Genomic DNA, 24,003 nt, shown 5'->3' with positions numbered 1-24,003 from the left:
TGACATGTTTGTGCTTATGGGACTGTGCTGGGGCTGAGTGGCACGGGGAAGACATGTCCCCCAGCTGAAGAAAAAAAAAAAATTGTTATATATTTACATGTGCCTCCATGTCTATCTGTGTCAGGTCAGGTGCCAATATAGCGCCTTGTTACACCCCAAATCATACAAGGAATGACTCAATGGGCTTTGACGGGCCCTGTATTGTGACAGCCCCCATCCCAGACTTGACCCTCTAAGATCCATCCATCCATTTTCCAACCTGTTGAATCCAAACACAGGGTCACGGGGGGGTCTGCTGGAGCCAATCCCAGCCAACACAGGGCGCAAGGCAGGAAATAATCTCAGGCAGGGCACCAACCCACCACAGGACACGGACAATTTAGGATCGCCAGTCCACCTAACCTGCATGTCTTTGGACTGTGGGAGGAAGCCCACGCAGACACAGGGAGAACATGCAAACTTCATGCAGGGAGCACCCAGGAAGTGAACCCAGGTCTCCTAACTGCGAGGCAGCAGCGCTACCACTGTGCCACCGTGCCGCCCAACTCTCTAAGATGATAAGCAAAAACTCCTTAAACAACTTTGTGGAAAAAAAATATGGAAGAAATCTTGGAAAGGGCAATTCAGAGAGATAACCTATGTCCAGGTTGGCTGGGCATGCAATTGGTGTCAAAAAATGGAGAAAGTAATAATTTGACACAGAAAACAGAACACAAGTAGTCCTCTCCACAGAGATAAATGGCCAGTCTGTCACAGCCACCTCAGAAATACAATACAATAGTCCCAAACACTTTGTCCTTGCACAGCACAGCACTGCTCTGGAAGTGCAGGCACAGAGCATTCATGGTGCCAGCCTGGCAAAGAGTTACCACAATTATGGAAGGCAGTCATATAGCAAAAGAACAAATTCTCAACTCAAGGGGGCAAAGAACCTGATAGAGGGGTAGAGGAGATATTCAGCAGTTACAAAAGGGTTAACATTTGAAAACCACATAAATTGCTTTCTGACTTTAAGTTATTACACAAATATACCCGGGCAAGGCCGGGTACTCTGACTGGGGTTACATCACATTGCAATTGTAAATGTAGAGAAAATGAAAAAAACGACCAGCTAATGAAATGAGATCTTTTATAGTGGGGGTGCCCAACTCCAGTCCTGGGGGGCCGCAGTGACTGCAGGTTTTCATTCTAACCCTTGTCTTAATTAGTGACCTGTTTTTGCTGCTAATGAACTTCTTTTGTATTAATTTTATTTGACTTGCTCTTGAAGACTCATCCAACCATGCATTATCCAACCTGCTATATCCTAACTACAGGGTCACGGGGGTCTGCTGGAGCCAAACCTAGCCAAACATCAGGAAATAAACCCCGGGCAGGGTGCCAGCCCACCACAGTCTTGAAGACTCAGACCCCTCAATTGTTTCTTTTTCCTTAATTAGGAGCCAAACAATAACGAGATACAAAATGAGCCAAAACAGGATCAGCAAACTGTGACCGTCATACAATATGTGAAAATAAAGAAAGGTGAAGGTCTCAGGAATGCTGATCTGCTCTTAGAAAAGAGAAAATCCACAATTTCATAAATGTCTGCTATTGTGCAACAAGCCATGGAATTAAAGAACGAGTTTAATTAACAACAAGACTCAGTGCCTCATTAAGCAACTGGTTGGAGTGAAAATGGTTGGAGTTTGAGGCCCTGACTGAGTTGGTCTTCTGTTGGCTCCCTCACCTCACATTTCATTTCTGTTTGGGTGCCATCTAAGGAAAGAAATGAAGCAATTCAGAGGAACGATGAAGAAATTCAGGGAAACATTTCTTAAAATCCAAGTTAATTACAGTTAATTCAAAAGAAGTTAATTAGCAGCAAAAACAGATCACTAATTAAGAAAAAGGTGAGAATGAAAACCTGCAGACACTTTGGCCCTCCAGGACTGGAGTTGGGCACCCCTGATTTCTAGGGAGAGTGTCTGACTGATTGGATCAAAAACCTGCAGCCACATGGGGTCCCCACAGCTGATTTTTAGGACCGCTGCCATAACAGAGATTGAAATCCTGTTATCAACCTCCATTGTAATGGAAGGGCAATCCAATTCAGTTCAGTTTATTTGGTATAAATAGGCACAGAATGCTGCGGCAAGTTCTCAGATAAAATGCAAGTGCAAATTTTCCAAATGATAAAATACAGAATTCGCTGGCCGATTTGTTCAAACACAAAGGAAAAGAAAGTGGTTTGAAACTGATTAACCTAAATGGAAACTAACAATATCTGTCCATTAATTAATTGTTGCATTACGGCTGATGGAAAACACAGTCTTGTAGTCTGATAGCTAGCTTACTCGTGTGCTCCCTACGTTTCCCATTTCATATCTCTCTATTATAAAAAAAAAAATCCTGGAGAGAAACAGTAGGGCGACGAGACGTGATTTTCACATTAAGATCACAGAAGACACTTAAAAGACCCGCGAGAATAGAGAGATTGGCCACAGAGTTTCTTGCAGGGACCTTAAACATGAGACTTTGTGCCAAGAGATTGACCCAGGACCGTCTCGCAATGACGAAGAACATGAGATTCTTGCAAGGCACACCCTAACATGGATCGGGTAAGTTTGTCTATGTTACATCTTATATTTAATACTTTAGTCTTTTATTGTTTAAAATTAGACGTTCGATGTATAAAGTTATCCTTTATGTTGTCTACTGACTTAACATTAGGCGCTAGGGTTACAGTTGCTACCTCCTCCTGTGATGTTAAGTTTAGGGACAAGGCATGAATTCATGCCCACCAAGGCGGAACGTCTCCTGGAACCACAGCCAAGGGACCAGAGATGAACTCAAGCCCACCAAGGCTGCACATCTTTGGTAACCATAGCATGAGGACCAGGGATGAACTCAAGCCCATCAAGGCAGAACATCCATTGGAGCCACAACACAGTACAAGCTTACCTTCTGACAAAACAAAATAAGAAACAAATAGGGAAACCAGGGAAAGAACACAATCAAAAAAATAGAAATAGAATAAGACTTACTTGGATGGGGGGCACCACATGGGAGAATACATAGAGAATCAATAGAGAAAACACAGGGAGGGGACAAGTGCTTAAGCCCAAAAACAAATTGGTATAAGATGGCCAGTGCTGCCAGAAACTCCATGAGCAAAGAAAGACACAAAGCTCATGATTTGAGCAGTGTAATCAGAACTCATGGGGATTCTATTTTCCCTAAACCTAACCCTAACTTCTTACAACCAAATAAGAGCAAAGGGCAGGCAGCAGCACACTCAGTCGTGGTTTGACTTTGAGCACACACAGGTCCAGGGCTCTCAGCGCATATAAAGCGTATAAGGACAATATGTTATAAATGATACGTAGATGACTAAGCGAAGAAGAAAGCAGCGCAGAGAAAAGAGACTCAAAAGCGTTGAAGAGAAAAAAAAGAAGTAGAAGAATCCAGGTGCAAATTCTGAAAATAAGGAAAGTAATTATCAGCCCGGAAGAAGTGGAATTGAAAGAAAAAACACGTCCAATGCGGACGTTGGCGCGATACACATGCAGAGCAGGTTAGAGATTACGAAAGTAGTGGATTTCGAAAGGCTAAAAAAAAAACGTTGAAGCGACGCACATGTGGAGGAAGCAGGAACATTAGAAAGTATAAAAAAAAAGAAAGTAAAGATCGCAGGAGCGCAAACAAACAGAAATTATTACTTGAAAAGGGGAAAATAATCACCACGGACCAGGTGTCATTGAAACAAAAGCAGGAAAAAGTGAGGTCAGAAATAAAAGACAAAGAGTAGAAAACAAAGTAAAACGTCATAAAGAGGTTAAAAATCAAGGGGGCCAAACACATGCAGAGCAGGTTAGAGCAGCGTTTCTCAACCTTTAAGTCTTTGCGACCCGAGTTTTCATAACAGTTTCAATCGCGCCCCCCCTAACATTTTTTTTGAAATGTAGATGCATATTTTATTATACCTACTTAACTTTTGTCGACATTTATCAAATTCTATATTTATTGTTCTAGTATCAGAATGTAGTTTAAGTTCTTTTGTTTTGGTTTCAACAGATGTTTTTTCATATTTTTGATTCTTGTTTTTCTAATTTTCACATCTTCGCGGCCCCCTTTTTGTTACTTCACGCCCCTATAGGTTACAGAAAATGGAAACTGGAATTCAAAAGACTCGGGGGAGGGAAAAAAACGTAGGCACGAAACACATGCAGAGCAAGATACGGAATATGAAGGCAGAAAAAAAGCGACAGTGTCGAAACAAAGAAAGTAAAGATCGCATTAGCGCAAAGAAAGGGAAATTATTACTCGGAGAAATAACAAAAAGGCGAATAGAAATCGAATATATGGACACGGGTGATATGTCAGAAGTATGTCAATATTGTAAGGCTTTGAAGTTTAAGTCAGAGAATTTCAAAAACGGAGTTTACCTCGCATGCATTCATTGGTTAGTTTGCAAAAAAATAATGATTAACTGCTGATGATGAAGATCATTTTGTCTGTGCTGAAATTCCAAAACAGAGGAAACTGTCCTGAATTACGGGACAAAGTCATTAAACACACGTCTCACTGACCTCATTAAAAAGATTCAGCACGTCAGGACTCAAAAGATTCAAAATATTGTTTTTACAGAAAAAAAAAAATCTGAAAAGTGTGTATCCGGAAAAACAAAACCGGGGGCTGGCGAGCGAAGCCCCTTAGTGTTTATTATTCATTTCTACTAGTATTTCATAATTCATTTCTGTGCCATGTTCAGTTTTAATTATTTCATATCATGCCCTTCACAGCAGTGCTGCTGCCTATCTGTCACACCGTGCTATTTTATATTTTATTCCTTCCCGCTGGACATCTGTCGTATTCTACATATGGTGAGCGTCTCAAGCAGAGATCTCGGCCCCCAGTGGCACTAACAGCTTACAGGCAGAGGGGAGGTCACTCCTTGATGAGCCCACTCAGTCTTCCATTAATTTTTACAATAGATTCTGTATTATTTAGTCAGGACAAGTGTATCAATCAGGGAACAATTAACTGCACAAATAGACAAGGATCAATGCTGGCAAATGCACTCTTGAAATGGAGTTCTGCTTTACAGTACCATCCGAGAGGCGCGGCATTAGCCAAATTAAAAAACATCACTAGACAAATAAAAACACAAATAGTTTTATAAATAAAACCCATTTTTGTGTCTTTTGTAGCATGTCATACACCTTAAAGTGCACTTTTAGATGTTGTACAGTAAATACCCTAAGAAATGACTGGGATGAGGGGCAATTTCTGGCCTGGATAAGAGGCCACAATGGCTGGACACTATACATGGAGGCATAACCCACCCAGAATGGTTCTTGATTATTATCCCAGTCGGGCTGGAAGTGTTATCTCAAAAATACAAGTTCAAAAATTGCCCACTAGAGGGGGAAAATATCGTAGAAACCCAAAGGACTGAGAAAAATCTTTCTAAAAATAAAAGGTTTATTTATCAAAGGTTCTTCAATACATGAAGCTCCAAAGAGCTTACAGAGATAATAAGCAAAGTCCCAAAACAGAATCCAAAGGCAAAGTCAAAATAAAAATCCAGAGAGTACAAAAACAACAGCAAAAGGAAGGCACCGCAGACTCAAGAAACACTCCACTCGCTGGCACATTTGTAATGAACCACCAGGAACTATGCAAAGCCCACCACCATTCCTGGCTGTGATTGGCGGGTGGCCCCACCCCATGGGGAACCACCCACAAAACACAAGGGACATAACCTAGGCCCTTTCCATTAACACATAAACACAAAGAAAAATGTACATAATAAAAGAAACATAAATACAAATAAATAGCACAAACTAGAAACTAAAAATCTGACTTTGAACCCCAGCAAGGGGAGACGTTGTGGCTGAAACATGAAGACCGTCTCTCAAGAGCACTTCCTTCCCCTGTACAATAGATGGCAGTGCCCTCTGGTGGCTCCTAGGGATTCTGACAGGGGTTTTCCTTCAAGAGTATGAATCCCTGCAGGTGTCCATACTGCGACCCTGCCAGAGGAGCACTGCCATTTGTCATTATGGGGAAGGAACTGTTCTTGACAGATAGTCTCCCCCGAGATGAAGTCTCAAAAATAACAAAATTGGTGCGAGGACTCCAAAAAGGACCATGAAGACAAGCCCAGATACCTTACCAGCCTGTCTGAGGAGGCTCACCCCAAATCCTGATACTCCTCCTTTGTTTACGTGATGTTCAGTTGTGCCCCCAGTTGATGAGACCTTATAGACACATTTCAGAGTACAAGTTAAGGCAACTGAGGTCACCCTGAATGCTTGCTGGTCGCACCCTGAGATGATCGTTCACGCCATTGTTCAGAATTGCACATGCCGGAGGGCTCAGTAACATTATACATGTGACCTCATGCTTTGTGTATGTGGGAGTAGCATTGTCATCTTTTTAATGACTTGGGGGCTCCGCCACCTGCTCGCTTCGCTCGCTCACCCCCGGGTTTGGTTTACCGTATATACAGTGGGATGCAAAAGTTTGGGCAACCTTGTTAATAGTCATTATTTTCCTGTATAAATCGTTGGTTGTTACGATAAAAAATGTCAGTTAAATATATCATATAGGATTATTATTATACTTATTATTACTTAGTATTACTAGGGCGCTAAATGTTTATGTTTTATTGTGCTTAATTACGTTTTCCTCCTCTTTTTTCTTTTCTAATTATTTCATGTGTACCCTAAATGAGACTGTTCAATATCATACCCTTGGTTTGCTGTTATTGCTATTATTGCATTAAGACTTGTTATGCTTGTTTTGGACACATCTTTAACACCATCACCTGGGTTTATTATCTGGGGATATCATCTTAATGCACTAAAATTGCTGAAGATTATTTGTATATATATATATATATATATATATATATATATATATATATATATATATATATATATATATATATTAAGTGCAAAATTCTTTTCTTTTTTTTTTTTCTTTTCCTCTTTTAAAGACTATATTGGTAACAGATATCTCTATCTTTTAACCTTAAAGCGCCACTGCATGGGGGCTTGATGTGCTTTGGACGTGCTCTGTCTCTGGGTATGTCAGAGGACTGGGACTGCATGAAGTGGGTTTTAGCCTCACCTGGGGAGGCAAAAAGGGAGGGTGGGGGTTAAGGGGAAGAGAAAGAGAGCAGGCTTGATCTATATCTAATCTATCATCTCAATCTTTATAATTATAACTATCAACGTAATAATAAGCTGCATGGCAACAACTCTTGGGGGAATAGGAAATTAAGACCTAAACTATTTCACTTCCAGTTAAGACTATAATATGACACCAAAAACTCAGAATCAGTGTCTCCATGATGGGACAGTTAACTTCGTAAGCTGGAATGTTAAAGGCCTGAATCACGAATTAAAGAGAAAGAAAGTACTTTCTCACCTAACAGGTCTAAATGCTAAAATAGTATTTTTACAGGAAACCCACTTACTAAGTAAGGATCAGTTCCGCTGCAAAAGACTGGACTGGCCAAATGTTCCATTCTAGTTTTACAAAGAAAACTAGAGGGGTGGGAATTCTCATACATAGAACAGTACCATTTGTAGCATCAGATGTAGTATTGGATCCTGAAGGGAGATATGTGATGGTCATGGGAGACTTATCTAGCTGTAAAATGATTTTGATAAATGTTTATGCACCTAATGTTGATGATAAGGAATTTATACAAAATTTATTTGCATCCATTCCCAATCTGAACACTCATAAACTTATAATGGCTGGGGACTTTAATTGTGTTCTAAATCCACTTTTAGATAAGACTTCCTCCACAGGGGAACGCAACTAACACCGCAAAGATAATTACAAAGTTTATAACTGATCACAACTTATCAGATCCCTGGAGGTTTTAAACCCAAATTCAAGAACATATTCTTTCTACTCACCAGTACATCATTGCTACTCAAGGATTGATTACTTCTTTATAGATAATAACTTCTTGCCTAAGATTAAATCTTGTAAATACGATGCTATTGTTATTTCAGACCATGCTCCGATGATCTTGGAGCTGAAATTACGGCGTCTCAATCCGCTTCTATTAGCTGGCGAGAATTGTACTGAATTTATATCCAAACAAATTGAATTCTTTCTAGAGACAAATACATCCCTGAGATCTCTGCAGGAATACTCTGGGAAACTCTTAAGGCCTTCTTAAGAGGACAGATTATCTCATATCTTTCCCACAGAAATAAATCCGAAGCGAAGAAAGTAGCAGAGATAAAAGCGAAATTACTAAAATAGATGAAGAACATGCCAGACTACCAAGCGAGACTCTACATAAGAGGAGGCAGGCTCTACATTCAGAATTAAACCTCTTGACAACTAAAGAAACCGAACAACTAATTTACAAATCCAGACATCATTATTATGAACATGGAGAAAGCTAATAAGCTTTTAGCGCAACAAATTCACAAGCAAGATATGCATAGCAATCTCGGTAATTACTAACACGACTGGAGATAAAATCATGAACACAAAAATATAATGTACACTTTTAGAGACTACTATAAATCCCTATATACTACTGAGTTTAAAGAAGACAATATACAATCTAATGCATTTCTGGATAAATTACAGATACCACAAATTGGCGCTTTTAGTGTGGAGGAGCTCGATAAACCTCTGTCATTATCAGAATTACTGGATGCTATAAAGTCACTCCAAGGTGGAAAAGCAGCAGGCCCTGACGGCTACCCTGCAGAGTTTTACAAGAAATTCTCCGCTCAGCTAGCTCCCTCCTATTAGCAACATTTACAGAAGCCAGAGATAACCAATCTCTTCCACAAACCTTTGCCAAGCACTAATCACTGTCTTTCCAAAACAAAATAAGGACTTATTACAATGTGCATCATACAGACCAATTTCACTTCTGAATAACGACGTTAAAATACTCTCTAAAATCATAGCTAGAAGGATGGAGAAAGTGCTCCCCTCAGTAATATCACAAGACCAAACTGGATTTATTAGGGGCCGACACTTATCTTCAAATCTTGACGCCTGTTTAATGTAATATACTCACCAACTAAATCAAACACCCCAGAAATATTATTATCATTGGATGCAGAAAAAGCATTCGACATGATTGAATGGAAATACCTTTTACTATTTTGGAGAAGTTTGGGTTTGGCCCGAACATTTGTGCATGGATTAAATTACTGTATACTAACCCGGAAGCTTCAGTTTGCATCAATAACATTTGCTCAGACTACTTTAAACTAGAGCGTGGCACAAGACAAGGATGCCCTTTGTCACCACTGCTGTTTGCAATTGCCATTGAACCACTGGCAATACATTGTCGAAATACTGATCAGATAAAGGGGATTAGCAGAGAAGGACTGGAACAGAAAATCTCATTATATGCAGATGACATGGTACTGTATATATCGGACCCAGAAAATTCTGTGCCTGCAGTCTTAGCAGCACTCACAGAATTTCAAAAGCTCTCTGGTCTCAGAATTAATCTGAATAAAAGTGTACTCTTTCCGGTGAATTCTAAGCATATAATATTAGATTAGACACCCTTCCTTTTATCATTGCAGAACAGTTTAAATACCTCGGGGTAAACATCACAAGTAAACATAAAGCTCTTTATCAACAAAATTTATGTCTGCATGGAAAAAATTAAACAAGACTTGCATAGATGGTCAACCCTTCATCTCACACTAGCTGGAAGAATTAACACTGTTAAGATGAATATTCTTCCTAAGCTCCTTTTTATTTCAAAACATACCAATATACATTAATAAATCGTTCTTTAAGCAATTAGATTCAACAATAACCTCATTTATTTGGAATTCTAAACATCCACGCATCAAAAGAGCGACCCTACAAAGACAAAAGGCAGAAGCGGCATGGCTCTACCTAACTTCCAGTTTTATTACTGGGCAAATATACAGTCGATAAGAACCTGGACACAAATAGAAGAAAAAACCCAAAAAAAAACCCAACCAGGCCCAAAAAAAGGAAAAATAAAAAAAAAAAAAAAAAAAAAATTTTTTTTTTTTTTTTTTTTTTTTTTTTTAAAAAAAATTTTTTGTTTTTTTTTTCTTCTTTTGTTTTTATATTTTCCCTTTTCTCCTTTTTTTCCCAAAAATTTTAAACCTAAACCCTTTTTATCCAAAATCACTTTAAAAGAACCCAATTTTTTTTCCCCTATCATTAATACTATAGTATGGGAGACTTATCTAACTGTAAAATGATTTTGATAAATGTTTATGCACCTAATGTTGATGATAAGGAATTTATACAAAATTTATTTGCATCCATTCCCAATCTGAACACTCATAAACTTATAATGGCTGGGGACTTTAATTGTGTTCTAAATCCACTTTTAGATAAGACTTCCTCCACAGGAGGAACGGCAACTAACACCGCAAAGATAATTACAAAGTTTATAACTGATCACAACTTTAAGCCCCATACACTCACCCCAGATGGCGTCTCAATCCGCTTCTATTAGCTGACGAGAATTGTACTGAATTTATATCCAAACAAATTTAATTCTTTCTAGAGACAAATACATCCCCTGAGATCTCTGCAGGAATACTCTGGGAAACTCTTAAGGCCTTCTTAAGAGGACAGATTATCTCATATCTTTCCCACAGAAATAAATCCGCGAAGAAAGTAGCAGAGATAAAAAGCTAAATTACTAAAATAGATGAAGAACATGCCAGACTACCAAGCGAGACTCTACATAAGAGGAGGCAGGCTCTACATTCAGAATTAAACCTCTTGACAACTAAAGAAACCGAACAACTAATTTACAAATCCAGACATCATTATTATGAACATGGAGAGAAAGCTAATAAGCTTTTAGCAACAAATTCACAAGCAAGATGTATAACGCAATCTCGTAATTACTAACACTAACGGAGATAAAATCATCGAACACAAAAATATAATGTACACTTTTAGAGACTACTATAAATCCCTATATACTACTGAGTTTAAAGAAGACAATATACAATCTAATGCATTTCTGGATAAATTACAGATACCACAAATTGACGCTTTTAGTGTGGAGGACTCGATAAACCTCTGTCATTATCAGAATTACTGGATGCTATAAAGTCACTCCAAGGTGGAAAAGCAGCAGGCCCTGACGGCTACCCTGCAGAGTTTTACAAGAAATTCTCCGCTCAGCTAGCTCCCTCCTATTAGCAACATTTACAGAAGCCAGAGATAACCAATCTCTTCCACAAACCTTTCGCCAAGCACTAATCACTGTCTTTCCAAAACAAAATAAGGACTTATTACAATGTGCATCATACAGACCAATTTCACTTCTGAATAACGACGTTAAAATACTCTCTAAAATCATAGCTAGAAGGATGGGGAAAGTGCTCCCTCAGTAATATCACAAGACCAAACTGGATTTATTAGGGGCCGACACTTATCTTCAAATCTTCGACGCCTGTTTAATGTAATATACTCACCAACTAAATCAAACACCCCAGAAATATTATTATCATTGGATGCAGAAAAGCATTCGACATGATTGAATGGAAATACCTTTTACTATTTTGGAGAAGTTTGGGTTTGGCCCAACATTTGTGCATGGATTAAATTACTGTATACTAACCCAGAAGCTTCAGTTTGCATCAATAACATTTGCTCAGACTACTTTAAACTAGAACGTGGCACAAGACAAGGATGCCCTTTGTCACCACTGCTGTTTGCAATTGCCATTGAACCACTGGCAATACATTGTCGAAATACTGATCAGATAAAGGGGATTAGCAGAGAAGGACTGGAACAGAAAATCTCATTATATGCAGATGACATGGTACTGTATATATCGGACCCAGAAAATTCTGTGCCTGCAGTCTTAGCAGCACTCACAGAATTTCAAAAGCTCTCTGGTCTCAGAATTAATCTGAATAAAAGTGTACTCTTTCCGTGAATTCTCAAGCATATAATATTAGATTAGACACCCTTCCTTTTATCATTGCAGAACAGTTTAAATACCTCGGGTAAACATCACAAGTAAACATAAAGCTCTTTATCAACAAAATTTCGTGCCTGCATGGAAAAAATTAAACAAGACTTGCATAGATGGTCAACCCTTCATCTCACACTAGCTGGAAGAATTAACACTGTTAAGATGAATATTCTTCCTAAGCTCCTTTTTATTTCAAAACATACCAATATACATTAATAAATCGTTCTTTAAGCAATTAGATTCAACAATAACCTCATTTATTTGGAATTCTAAACATCCACGCATCAAAAGAGCGACCCTACAAAGACAAAAGGCAGAAGGCGGCATGGCTCTACCTAACTTCCAGTTTTATTACTGGGCAAATATACAGTCGATAAGAACCTGGACACAAATAGAAGAACATACACAGGCATGGACCGCAATAGAAGTAAAATCCTGCAGTACTTCTTTGTATTCCTTGCTTTGTGCTCCAATAAACACACGCTATCGGCAATACACTAATAACCCAATTGTGCTCCACTCACTTAGAATCTGGAACCAATGTAGAAAGCATTTTAAGACGGAGAAGCTTCTTTCTGTGGCACCCTGCAAAAGAACCACCTCTTTCAACCCTCACAAACATATGCAGTTTTTAATATCTGGAAAAATTTGGAATTAACTTGCTTAGAGATCTTTATATAGACAACGCCTTTGCATCCTATGAACAATTACATTCCAAATTTAACATTCCAGCTACAAATTTCTTTCACTATCTTCAAATCAGGAACTTTGTTAAACAGAACCTTCCAGATTTTCCTCATCTTGCACCCTCATCCACGCTGGAAAAATTATTGCTCAATTTCAAGGAGTTAGACTCCATCTCTACAATATATAAAATCCTTTTACAATCCCTTCCTTTCAAAGATCCAAGAGGACACTGGGAAAATGACCTCTCAATTAATATATCAGAAAAGGAGTGGAAAGTAGCAATGCAGAGAATTCACTCAAGCTCCATATGCAAAGCATACAATTATACAACTCAAAATTATATATCGAGCACATCTGTCTCACTAAAACTCTCAAAATGTTTCCAGGGCATGATCCAACCTGCGAACGCTGCAACCAAGCCCCAGCCTCACTAGGTCACATGTTCTGGGCCTGCTCCAAATTAACATTATTCTGGACAAAAATTTTTAATTACCTCTCAGACAGTCTTGGACTCACAATCCCTCCTAACCCATTAACAGCTGTGTTTGGGGTTCTTCCAGAGGGTCTTAAAGTGGAGAAAGACAAACAAATTGTGATTGCATTCACTACACTGTTGGCACGCAGACTTATTCTGATAAACTGGAAGAACCCAAACTCTCCTCTTTTAAGTCAGTGGGAAACTGATGTGTTATATTATTTAAAATTGGAAAAATCAAATACTCAGTTAGAGGATCTGTGCAGACATTTTTCAAAACATGGCAGGATCTAATCAGTAATATTTTGAAATGAGTTTATAAAGCACAGAGAATTTGTTGATTTAGGTATTTTTACAAGCCTTAAATTTTACACCGCTTTGGCTTGCTCTCTCTCTCAAGGGTGGGGATCGATCTGTTCTTAGCATAATTTTTTTTGTAAAACTTGATTGCTATGTATTGGTTGTAATAAAATTAATAAAAAAAAAAAAAAAAAATATATCATATAGGAGACACACACAGTGATATTTGAGAAGTGAAATCAAGTTTATTGGATTTACAGAAAGTGTGCAATAATTGTTCAAACAAAATCAGGCAGGTGCATAAATTGGGGCACCACAAAAAAGAAATGAAATCAATATTTAGTAGATCCGCCTTTTGTAGAAATTCCAGCCTCTAAACGCTTCCTGTAGGTTCCAATGAGAGTCTGGATTGTGGTTGAAGGTATTTTGGACCATTCCTCTTTACAAAACATCTCTAGTTCATTCAGGTTTGATGGCTTCCGAGCATGGACAGCTCTCTTTAACTCACACCACAGATTTTCAATTATATTCAGGTCTGGGGACTGAGATGGCCATTCCAGAACGTTGGACTTGTTCCTCTGCATTAATGCCTTAGTGGATTTTGTGCAGTGTTTCGGGTCGTTGTCTTGTTGAAAGATCCAGCCCCGGCAAAGCTTCAGCTTTGTCACTGATTCCTGGACATTCGTCTCCAGAATCTGCTGATACTGAGTGGAATCCATGCGTCCCTCAACTTTGACAAGATTCCCAGTCCCTGCACTGCCCACACAGCCCCACAGCATGATGGAACCACCACCATATTTGACTGTAGGTAGCAGGTGTTTTTCTTGGAATGCTGTGTTCTTTTTCCTCCATGCATAACGCCCCTTGTTATGCCCAAATAACTCCATTTTAGTTTCATCAGTCCACAGCACCTTATTCCAAAATGAAGCTGGCTTGTCCAAAAGTGCTTGAGCAGACCTCAAGCTGCTCTGTTTGTGCTTCCTCTCCATCACTCTCGCATACAGCATCTCCTTGTGTAAAGTGCCGAATGGTTGAACGATGCACAGTGACTCCATCTGCTGCAAGATGATGTTGGAGGTCTTTGGTGCTGGACTGTGGGTTGACTCTGAATGTTCTCACCATTCGTCGCTTCTGTCTATCCGAAATCTTTCTTGGTCTGCCACTTCGAGCCTTAACTTGAACTGAGCCTGTGGTCTTCCATTTCCTCAATATGTTCCTAACTGTGGAAACAGACAGCTTCAATCTCTGGGACAGCTTTCTGTATCCTTCCCCTAAACCATGATGGTGAACAATCTTTGTCTTCAGGTCATTTGCGAGTTGTTTTGTGACCCCCATGTTGCCACTCTTCAGAGAAAATTAAAGGAGGAGGGAAACTTACAATGGACCCCCTTAAATACTCGGATTCACCTGTGTATGTAGGTCAGGGGTCACTGAGCTTACCAAGCCAATTGGAGTTCCAATAATTAGTTCGAAAAGTTTGGGAATCAATAAAATGACAACGGTGCCCCAATTTATGCACCTGCCTGATTTTGTTTGAACAATTATTGCACACTTTCTGTAAATCCAATAAACTTCATTTCACTTCTCAAATATCACTGTGTGTGTCTCCTATATGATATATTTAACTGACATTTTTTATCGTAACAACCAACGATTTATACAGGAAAATAATGACTATTAACAAGGTTGCCCAAACTTTTGCATCCCACTGTACAATTTAAAGAGATTGTTATTTTCATGGGAATTGTTACATATGCGTTATTTTCACTTTTACTTTAAAAACTTTTGTAAAAACAATACTTGTCCTTTATTTCCGGCCTCATGCGTGGTTACATCTCTATCTCGTACGCTGGTCGCGTTGTGAAGGGGAGGCGGCTGAATGCACACTAAGGAGATGTCGTCGGATCATCTGCTGTCTTTCTGAGCTGCCTTTTCTGCTTGATGCATGTCGTCATTTTAAGAGCTGGGAGCACATGATGTGTGTCTGCCAACAGCAATCCAACAACTGCTTGGTTAGATGTCCATGTACTTTTTTTAAATGGTGGCTCACTGCCTTGTCTCGCGTGACGTTGTAAAAACAATACTTGTCCTTTATTTCCAGCACCGGGCGTGGTTAAATCTCTTTCTCACAGGATGTATAACGCTGCTCGCGTTGTGAAGGGGAGGCGGCTGAACGCACGCTAAGGAGATGCCGTCGGATCATCTGCTGGCTTTCTGCAGCTGGCGAGTTCCTTGTTCTGCTTGTCGCATGTTGTCACTTTAAGAGCTGGGAGCACATGATGTGTGTCTGCCAACAGCAATCCAACAACTGCTTGGTTAGATGTCCGTGTACTTTTTTTAAATGGTGGCTCACTGCCTTGTTTTGCGTGACGTTGTAAAAACAATACTTGTCCTTTATTTCCGGCCCCGGGCGTGGTTAAATCTCTTTCTCGCTGGACGTATAACGCTGCTTGCATTGTGGGTTGGGCAGCTGCCGTCATGCTGCCCATCGATCATGTTAAATGTTAGGGTGGCTGAGCGCACGCAAGGAGAAGCGGTCGAATCATCTGCTGTGAGCTGCATGTGGTGGGCGATTCACTACTCGCCTTTGGCCGCACCCTGTTCATTCTAAGTGGGCGGACGCTGCAGGTAGCATACCGTATGCAAGTGGAGGTTCATGTGGTGGGCAGGTGGCGAACCGTCCCTCGCTGCCCCCATTCATTCTCAATAGCAAGCCTGCTTGTACTGTTATGCACATAGCAGGAAGTTGTCTCTCCTCAGTACATCAGACGTGTTGACGACGGGTGCCTTCCTGCTGTGATAGCGTGGACAGTGCTGTGCAGAAGAGCTCATCTCAACCTTTTGTCTTCACTCTTCAAGAATGTCTCTGAAACACAAATCTGATGCAAGTGCTGGTGATCCAGTAGAGAAGAGAAAAACCATCACCATTGAAAATAAAGTATACAGGAAATAATAAAATGGTCAGAGACAGGTGACATGCTATCATTCATTGTCAGACCACTTGGTTACAGTCAGTCAACAATTGCATTTATTAAAATAATGTATCAGTTCCAACTTACATACCAATTCAACTTAAGTACAAACCTACAGTCCCTATCTTGTACGTAACCCGGGGACTGCCTGTACAGTAACTGAAATTGAATTAAATGACACTTTCTTGGTCCCAGTTAGTAAAACAAGGCAATTTTCAATTTGCATTCTAAAGTTCGTTTTGCAAGCAGTTTCACGTGAAATGTGAGACTCCCTAAAGAGTCTTTTGGGGTTTTAAAGCTCCAAACACAAGGAATCTAGTTGCCTTACGCCTCACTGACTCAACCTTTCTGCTATTTATACATGTAGGCTATGTGACCCTGTATTGCATAACTTTTTTATTTATTATTATTATTTTTATTTAATTTTAATTTGTTTCTACTTTTTCTTGCAACTATTTCTTTGACATCTTGTAACGCAGCGGTTCTCAAACTGTGGGGCGGGGGTGCTGAAGCTGTACGGGGTGGGGGGCGTCAAATAAATGAACAAGACATCAAAATTAATTTTTTACATCCATCCATCCATTTTCCAACCCACTGAATCCGAACACAGGGGTCTGCTGGAGCCAACACAGGGTAGGAACCAATCCCGGGCAGGGTGCCAACCCACCGCAGGGCACACACAAACACACACTAGGGCCAATTTAGAATCACCAATCCACCTAACCTGCATGTCTTTGGACTGCGGGAGGAAACCCACGCAGACACGGGGAGAACATGCAAACTCCACGCAGGGAGGACCTGGGAAGCAAACACCAGGTCTCCTTACTGTGAGGCAGCAGCGCCACCATGCCGCCCTACTCTTTTACATTTTTATTTCAAATTAAAATTTGCAAGCATATAATCACAACGAATGCATTATAACTAAAATTAAAATAAAACATTTCTAAGGCATAGATCTAATGACTAACTGACGAGCGGCGCCGCTGCTGCTGCTTTTATAGTCGCGTATTTTCAGTCCAGAAAGTTCAAGACGTGTCGCGAACATTCAGGTAACAGTAGATCAGGTGATAATGTGGCGCGACTGCACCACACTGGCAGCGTAGCCAATATTATCAAATTGAGTTCAATAATTTACTGCGTATTGGGTTATTTTCATGATACAACTAACAGCGGTGTAATATTTGTCGGACAAAAATACGTTCGTCTCACGCAGATTGACTTAATTGGTGTCCTCGTTTACGAGATTTTTAAAAATTGAAACATATTTAATCGTTTCTTCACATAAAAAAATAATTACATAAGAATAAATAATTTATTCTTTGTTTTTGGGATTAGATTTACTACCAAAAACCACACAAGGCATTTTACCAGTTATTAAAGCACTTAAAAAAAAATTGCAAATATTTCACCAAAGTTAGCCGAACACATGCAAATCTTATGGAAGTGAAAATGATAGGATGCCGCGACACCACACGAGTATCACACCTTTGTTAGTTGCATCATGGATTACTCTCATCTATTTTATATTATGCAGGGGGCGCAGAATTCTTAAAGGTAGAAAAGGGTGGTGGGGGGGACTCAAAATATGAAAGTTAGAGAATCGCTGTTGTAAAGCATTTTGAGCTACACCCCGTGTATAAATTATGCGACAGGAATAAAAGTTCTTGTCAATATAAAGGCTGAGGGTGGTCCCGCAGCAGTATGGTATGAGGGTCCCACCTCTTGGGGTTCTACCCATATAACGTAACATTTAGGTTTTGGTCAACTTAAATACACAATGTATAAATAATACATAAGCACAGCAATATTAATATCCATCCATCCATCCATTATCCAACCCAATATATCCTAACTACAGGGTCACGGGGGTCTGTTGGAGCCAATCCCAGCCAACACAGGGCGCAAGGCAGGAAACAAACCCCGGGCAGGGCGCCAGCCCACCGCAGGCAATATTAATAGCATTGCATAAAACAAAAATCATGAGTGTGCTCCCCTCGACTTTCTTTTGGTTTGAATCCTACCTGACAGGGAGAAAATTTTTTGTTAGTTGTGGGAATTACAACTCGAAGACACATGATATCCAATATGGTGTTCCACAAGGCTCTGTCCTGGGTCCGCTGCTCTTCTCAATCTACATGCTGCCGTTAGGTCAGATTATCTCAGGGCACAACGTGAGCTACCACAGCTATGCTGATGACACACAGCTGTACTTATCAATAGCACCTGATGACCCTGACTCTGTTGATTCACTAACAGAATGTCTGACTAGTATCTCAGAATAGATGAATAGTAATTTTCTCAAGTTAAATAAAGAGAAAACTGAAATTTTAGTGATCAGCAATAATGGATACAATGAGGCTATTAGAAATAAACTGGATACATTAGGATTAAAACTCAAGACGGAGGTAAAAAGCTTAGGGGTGATTGTTGACTGTAATCTGAATTTTAAATCACATATTAATCAGATCATTAGGACAGCATTTTTTCACTTAAGAAACATAAGTAAAGTTAGACCGCTTATATCACTGAAAGATGCTGAGAAATGAGTTCACGCGTTTGTTTTCAGTCGACTATATTACTGTAATGCACTCCTCTCAGGACTACCCAAAAAAGATATAAATCGTTTGCAACGAGTGCAGAAGGCAGCTGCTAGAATCCTAACTAGGAAAAGAAAATCCGGACACATTTCTCCAGTTTTGATGTCACTACACTGGTTACCTGTGTCATTCAGGACTGACTTTAAAATTCTGCTTATGGTTTATAAAGCCTTAAATAATCTGCTCCATTTTATATATCGGAATGTCTGACACCTTATATTCCAAATCGTAACCTCAGATCCTCAAATGAGTGTCTCCTTAGAATTCCAAGAACAAAACTTAAAAGAAGTGGTGAGGCGGCCTTCTGCTGTTATGCACCTCAAATCTGGAATAGCCAATAGGAATTCGCCAGGCTGATACAGTAGAGCAGTTTAAAACACTGCTGAAAACACGTTACTGTAACATGGCCTTTCTATAACTTCAATTTAATTTAATTTAACTTAATCCTGATACTCTATATGTTCAATCTCCTCATAATAAACTACTCATGGTGGCTCTAAAATCGGTACTGACCCCTACTCTCTTTTCTGTTTCTTTTTCCGTTTTCTTTGTAGTGGCGGCCTGCGCCACCTCCACCTACTCAAAGCTTCATGATGCACCAACAATGATGGACGGATTAAAAGGCAGAAGTCTACGTGACCATCATCATCATCAAGCCCTTCCGTGAGAATCCTACATCCAAAGAGGACTGTTTCATTTATGTTAGGTAGAATGACCAGAGGGGACTGGGTGGTCTCATGGTCTGGAATCCCTACAGATTTCATTTTTTTCTCGAGCCGTCTGGAGTTTTTGTTTTTTCTGTCCCCCCTGGCCATTGAACCTTACTCTTATTCGATGTTAATTAATGTTGACTTATTTTGTTTTCTTATTGTGTCTTTTATTTTTCTATTCTTTAATATGTAAAGCATTTTGAGCTACTGTTTGTATGAAAATGTGCTATAGAAATAAATGTTGTTGTTGTTGTTGTTCTCATATACTGAGATAGATGAAAAGGTCGTCAGAATGACTTCCAGTTGTGCAATATTTCTCAAATATCATATCTCTTTGTTTCTCATCATAACTAATTGATAATGTTGATATCCAATTACTTCTCTCTATTTATAATCAAACTTTATATTAAAATGATATTTTCGCACTTAGGGAGGTCGAAAATGGTGGAATTTTTTGATGATTACATATGCATTACCTCGATTCCATGCAAAGTGAAAAGAGTTATAGTCTCCTAAAAACATAAAAAATGTCTTAGTATTATATAATACTAGCAAAATATCCGCGCTTCGCAGCGGGTACGGGTCGTTGAAATTGTGATCGACGGTGATCACCGGAATAGACATGTTATTCGGGGTAAACTTGCACCTGTTGGGAAAGAAAGTATGAAGGAAGGCGAGGAACGGTGGAGCAGGGAATGAGAAGCAGAAGTCAGCACCAGGAAGAACTACTTGAGCAAGTAAGGAAGCCTAACAATGACAGCCTTGAAGCAGTGGAGTACGACAACAACAACATTTATTTCTATAGCACATTTTCATACAAAAAGTAGCTCAAAGTGCTTTATATAATGAAGAAAAGAAAAATAAATGACAAAATAAGAAATTAGAATAAGACAACATTAGTTAACATAGAAAAGGAGTAATGTCCGATGGCCAGGGTGGACAGAAAAAACAGAAAAAAACTCCAGACGGCTCGAGAAAAAATAAAATCTGTAGGGATTCCAGACCATGAGACCGCCCAGTCCCCTCTGGGCATTCTACCTAACATAAATGAAACAGTCCTCTTTGGATTTAGGGTTCTCACGGAAGGGCTTGATGATGATGATGGTCACGTAGACTTCTTCCTTTTAATCCGTCCATCATTGTTGGAGCATCATGAAGCTTTGAGTAGGTGGAGGTGGCGCAGGCCACCACCACAAAGAAACCGGAAAAAGAAACAGAAAAGAGAGTAGGGGTCAGTACGGATTTTAGAGCCACCATGAGTAGTTTATTATGAGGAAATTGAACATATAGAGTATCAGGATTAAGTTAAATTAAGATTAAATTGAAGTTATAGAAAGGCCATGTTAAAGTCATGTGTTTTCAGCAGTGTTTTAAAGTGCTCTACTGTATCAGCCTGGTGAATTCCTAGGAAGGAAGCCTAACAATGACAGCCTTGAAGCAGCGGAGTACGACAACAACATTTATTTCTATAGCACATTTTCATACAAAAAGTAGCTCAAAGTGCTTTATATAATGAAGAAAAGAAAAATAAATGACAAAATAAGAAATTAGAATAAGACAACATTAGTTAACATAGAAAAGGAGTAATGTCCGATGGCCAGGGTGGACAGAAAAAACAGAAAAAAACTCCAGACGGCTGGAGAAAAAAAATAAAATCTGCAGGGGTTCCAGGCCACATGACCGCCCAGTCCTCTCTGTGCATTCTACCTAACATAAATGAAACAGTCCTCAGACAAACAGCAAGCAGCTGAGGACAGTAAGGAAGTGAGTGAGGAGGCACATGAGCGCCGGATATCGTTAATGTATATAGGCAGGGAGCCAACCACGTGGTAGGTGCGCGGACAGAGGCTGTGCGGAAAAAAGGAAGAGGAACCTGGGGCGGCCCTTGTGCGTCCCTGCTGTGAAATAAATTGTCTGTTAACGGAAATAAGGAATGAAATCGCCAAAAGGAGAGGTCAGTTCCAAAAGTTCCTTATGGCATAATGGTGAGAACCACCAAAAAGAAGACGTTATTTTCAAAAGTTCGTTAAGGGGTATGGCATGAAATAAAACATACTTAATGTTTGTAAGTACAGTGTAAAGGATGAGCAGGGGAAATTTGGGCTTCGGTTACCGGAAGTGGCCCAAACGTTTATAGGATTCCTTACTTTCGATATAAAGCAGGTGTACAAAATCTCATTGACCAGGTCGAAGTGTTTTCTTGTTAAAGGTTGGATGATGTGGAGATAGTGAATCAGGAAGTGCAACAGCTTAGCAAGGAGGATGTAGAATGGAAAGGCCGTTGGTCCAGATGACATACCTGTGGAAGCATGGAGGTGTTATGGAGAGATGGCAGTGGATTGTTTAATGGAATCTTGGAAAGTGAGAGGATGCCTGAGGAGTGGAGAAGAAGTGTACTGGTGCCGATTTTTAAGAATAAAGGGGATGTGCAGGACTGCAGTAACTACAGGGGAATAAAATTGATGAGCCACAGCATGAAGTTATGGGAAAGAGTAGTGGAAGCTCGGTTAAGAAGTGAGGTGATGATTAGTGAGCAGCAGGATGGTTTCGTGCCAAGAAAGAGCACCATGGATGTGATGTTTGCTCTGAGGATGTTGATGGAGAAGTTTAGAGAAGGCCAGAAGGAGTTGCATTGTGTCTTTGTAGACCTGGAGAAAGCAAATGACAGGGTGACTGGAGAGGAGTTGTGGTATTGTATGAGGAAGTTGGGAGTGGCAGAGAAGTATGTAAGAGTTGTACAGGATATGTACGAGGGAAGTGTGACTGTGGTGAAGTCGGTGGTAGGAGTGACGGAGGTGGGATTACATCAGGGATCGGCTCTGAGCCCTTTCTTATTTGCAATGGTGATGGACATGCTGACAGACGAGATTAGACAGGAGTCCCACGTGGACTGTGATGTTTGCTGATGACATTGTGATCTGTAGAGATAGTAGGGAGCAGGGTGAGGAGACCCTGGTCAGTGGAATGGTGAGGATGAGGGAGTAGAGTTGGCGAAGGTGGATGCGTTTAAATACTTGGGATCAACAGTACAGAGTAATGGGGATTGTGGAAGAGAAGTGAAGAAGAGAGTGCAGGCAGGGTGGAGTGGGTGGAGAAGAGTGTCAGGAGTAATTTGTGATAGACGGGTATCAGCAAGCGTGAAAGGGAAGGTCTACAGGACGGTAGTGAGACCGGCTGTGTTATATGGGCTGGAGATGGTGGCACTGACCAGAAAGCAGGAGACAGAGCTGGAGGTGGCAAATTAAAGATGCTAAGATTTGCATTGGGTGTGATGAGGATGGACAGGATTAGAAATGAGGACATTAGAGGGTCAGCTCAAGTTGGACGGTTGGGAGACAAAGTCAGAGAGGTGAGATTGAGTTGGTTTGGACATGTGCACAGGAGAGATGCTCTGTATATTGGGAGAAGAATACTAAGGATAGAGCTGCCAGGTAAGAGAAGAAGAGGAAGGCCTAAGTGAAGGTTTATGGATGTGGTGAGAGAGGACATGCAGGTGATGGGTGTAACAGAGCAATATGGAGAGGACAGGAAAATATGGAAGAAGATAATCTGCTGTGTCAACCCCTAACGGGTGCAGCCAAAAGAAGAAGAAGAAGAAGGTCTGCAAGAAACTGAGAAAGACAGTCAGCTCACCCTGCCGCCCCCTGGTCTGACATGGTATTATCACTACTCAGGCCCTTTAGCTGTCTTCTATTTGCATGTGTGTGACACTTGGAAAAGCCACATGTCGGTTTTCAGGGAGGACAAACAGAGAAAACAAGATGTCAGAAGAGCAGACGAAGGGGATGAGCATGCCCAACACACACCGTGAAGGGGATACGACTGTGAACCTTTCAGTGGCTGATGTAACACCAGCTCGCTTTTGCAAAAGCTGCAATCAGCAACTTGATCTGCTATTCCGACTTGAGGATGAGTCAGGGCAGGACTGTGAATGACGAGGCAGTTTATTTCCGTCACCTTTTCCTGCCATTGACAAATTTATGTCACCCTTTGGCTGTCACCTTCAGATCTAATGGATGTGACCTGTGCTTTCTCAGCTTTATTAGTCTTCTGAACCTCTCGAACGCTCAAGCAGAGCTGCGGTTTCCTATTGCTTTATTGCAGAGCGCTGTTTATGGACGTGTGCAGTTCATTTTCACTGTTTATGCATTGCTTTTCACCGAATTACTAAACAAAAACTCACAAGAGAAGACGGTGATTCATTGTTTTTTGCTATGACTACGGCTTTGTTGTTTTGTTCTTTCTTTTCTGTGCAGCCTGAGCATCAGATTCCACCCAAGTGGGTGAC

The sequence above is a fragment of the Polypterus senegalus genome, chromosome 10 (genome assembly GCF_016835505.1).
Source record: "Polypterus senegalus isolate Bchr_013 chromosome 10, ASM1683550v1, whole genome shotgun sequence".
Classification (NCBI taxonomy): domain Eukaryota; kingdom Metazoa; phylum Chordata; class Cladistia; order Polypteriformes; family Polypteridae; genus Polypterus; species Polypterus senegalus.
The sequence above is the reverse complement of the archived record's forward strand: the minus strand, read 5'-3'. Positions refer to the sequence as shown.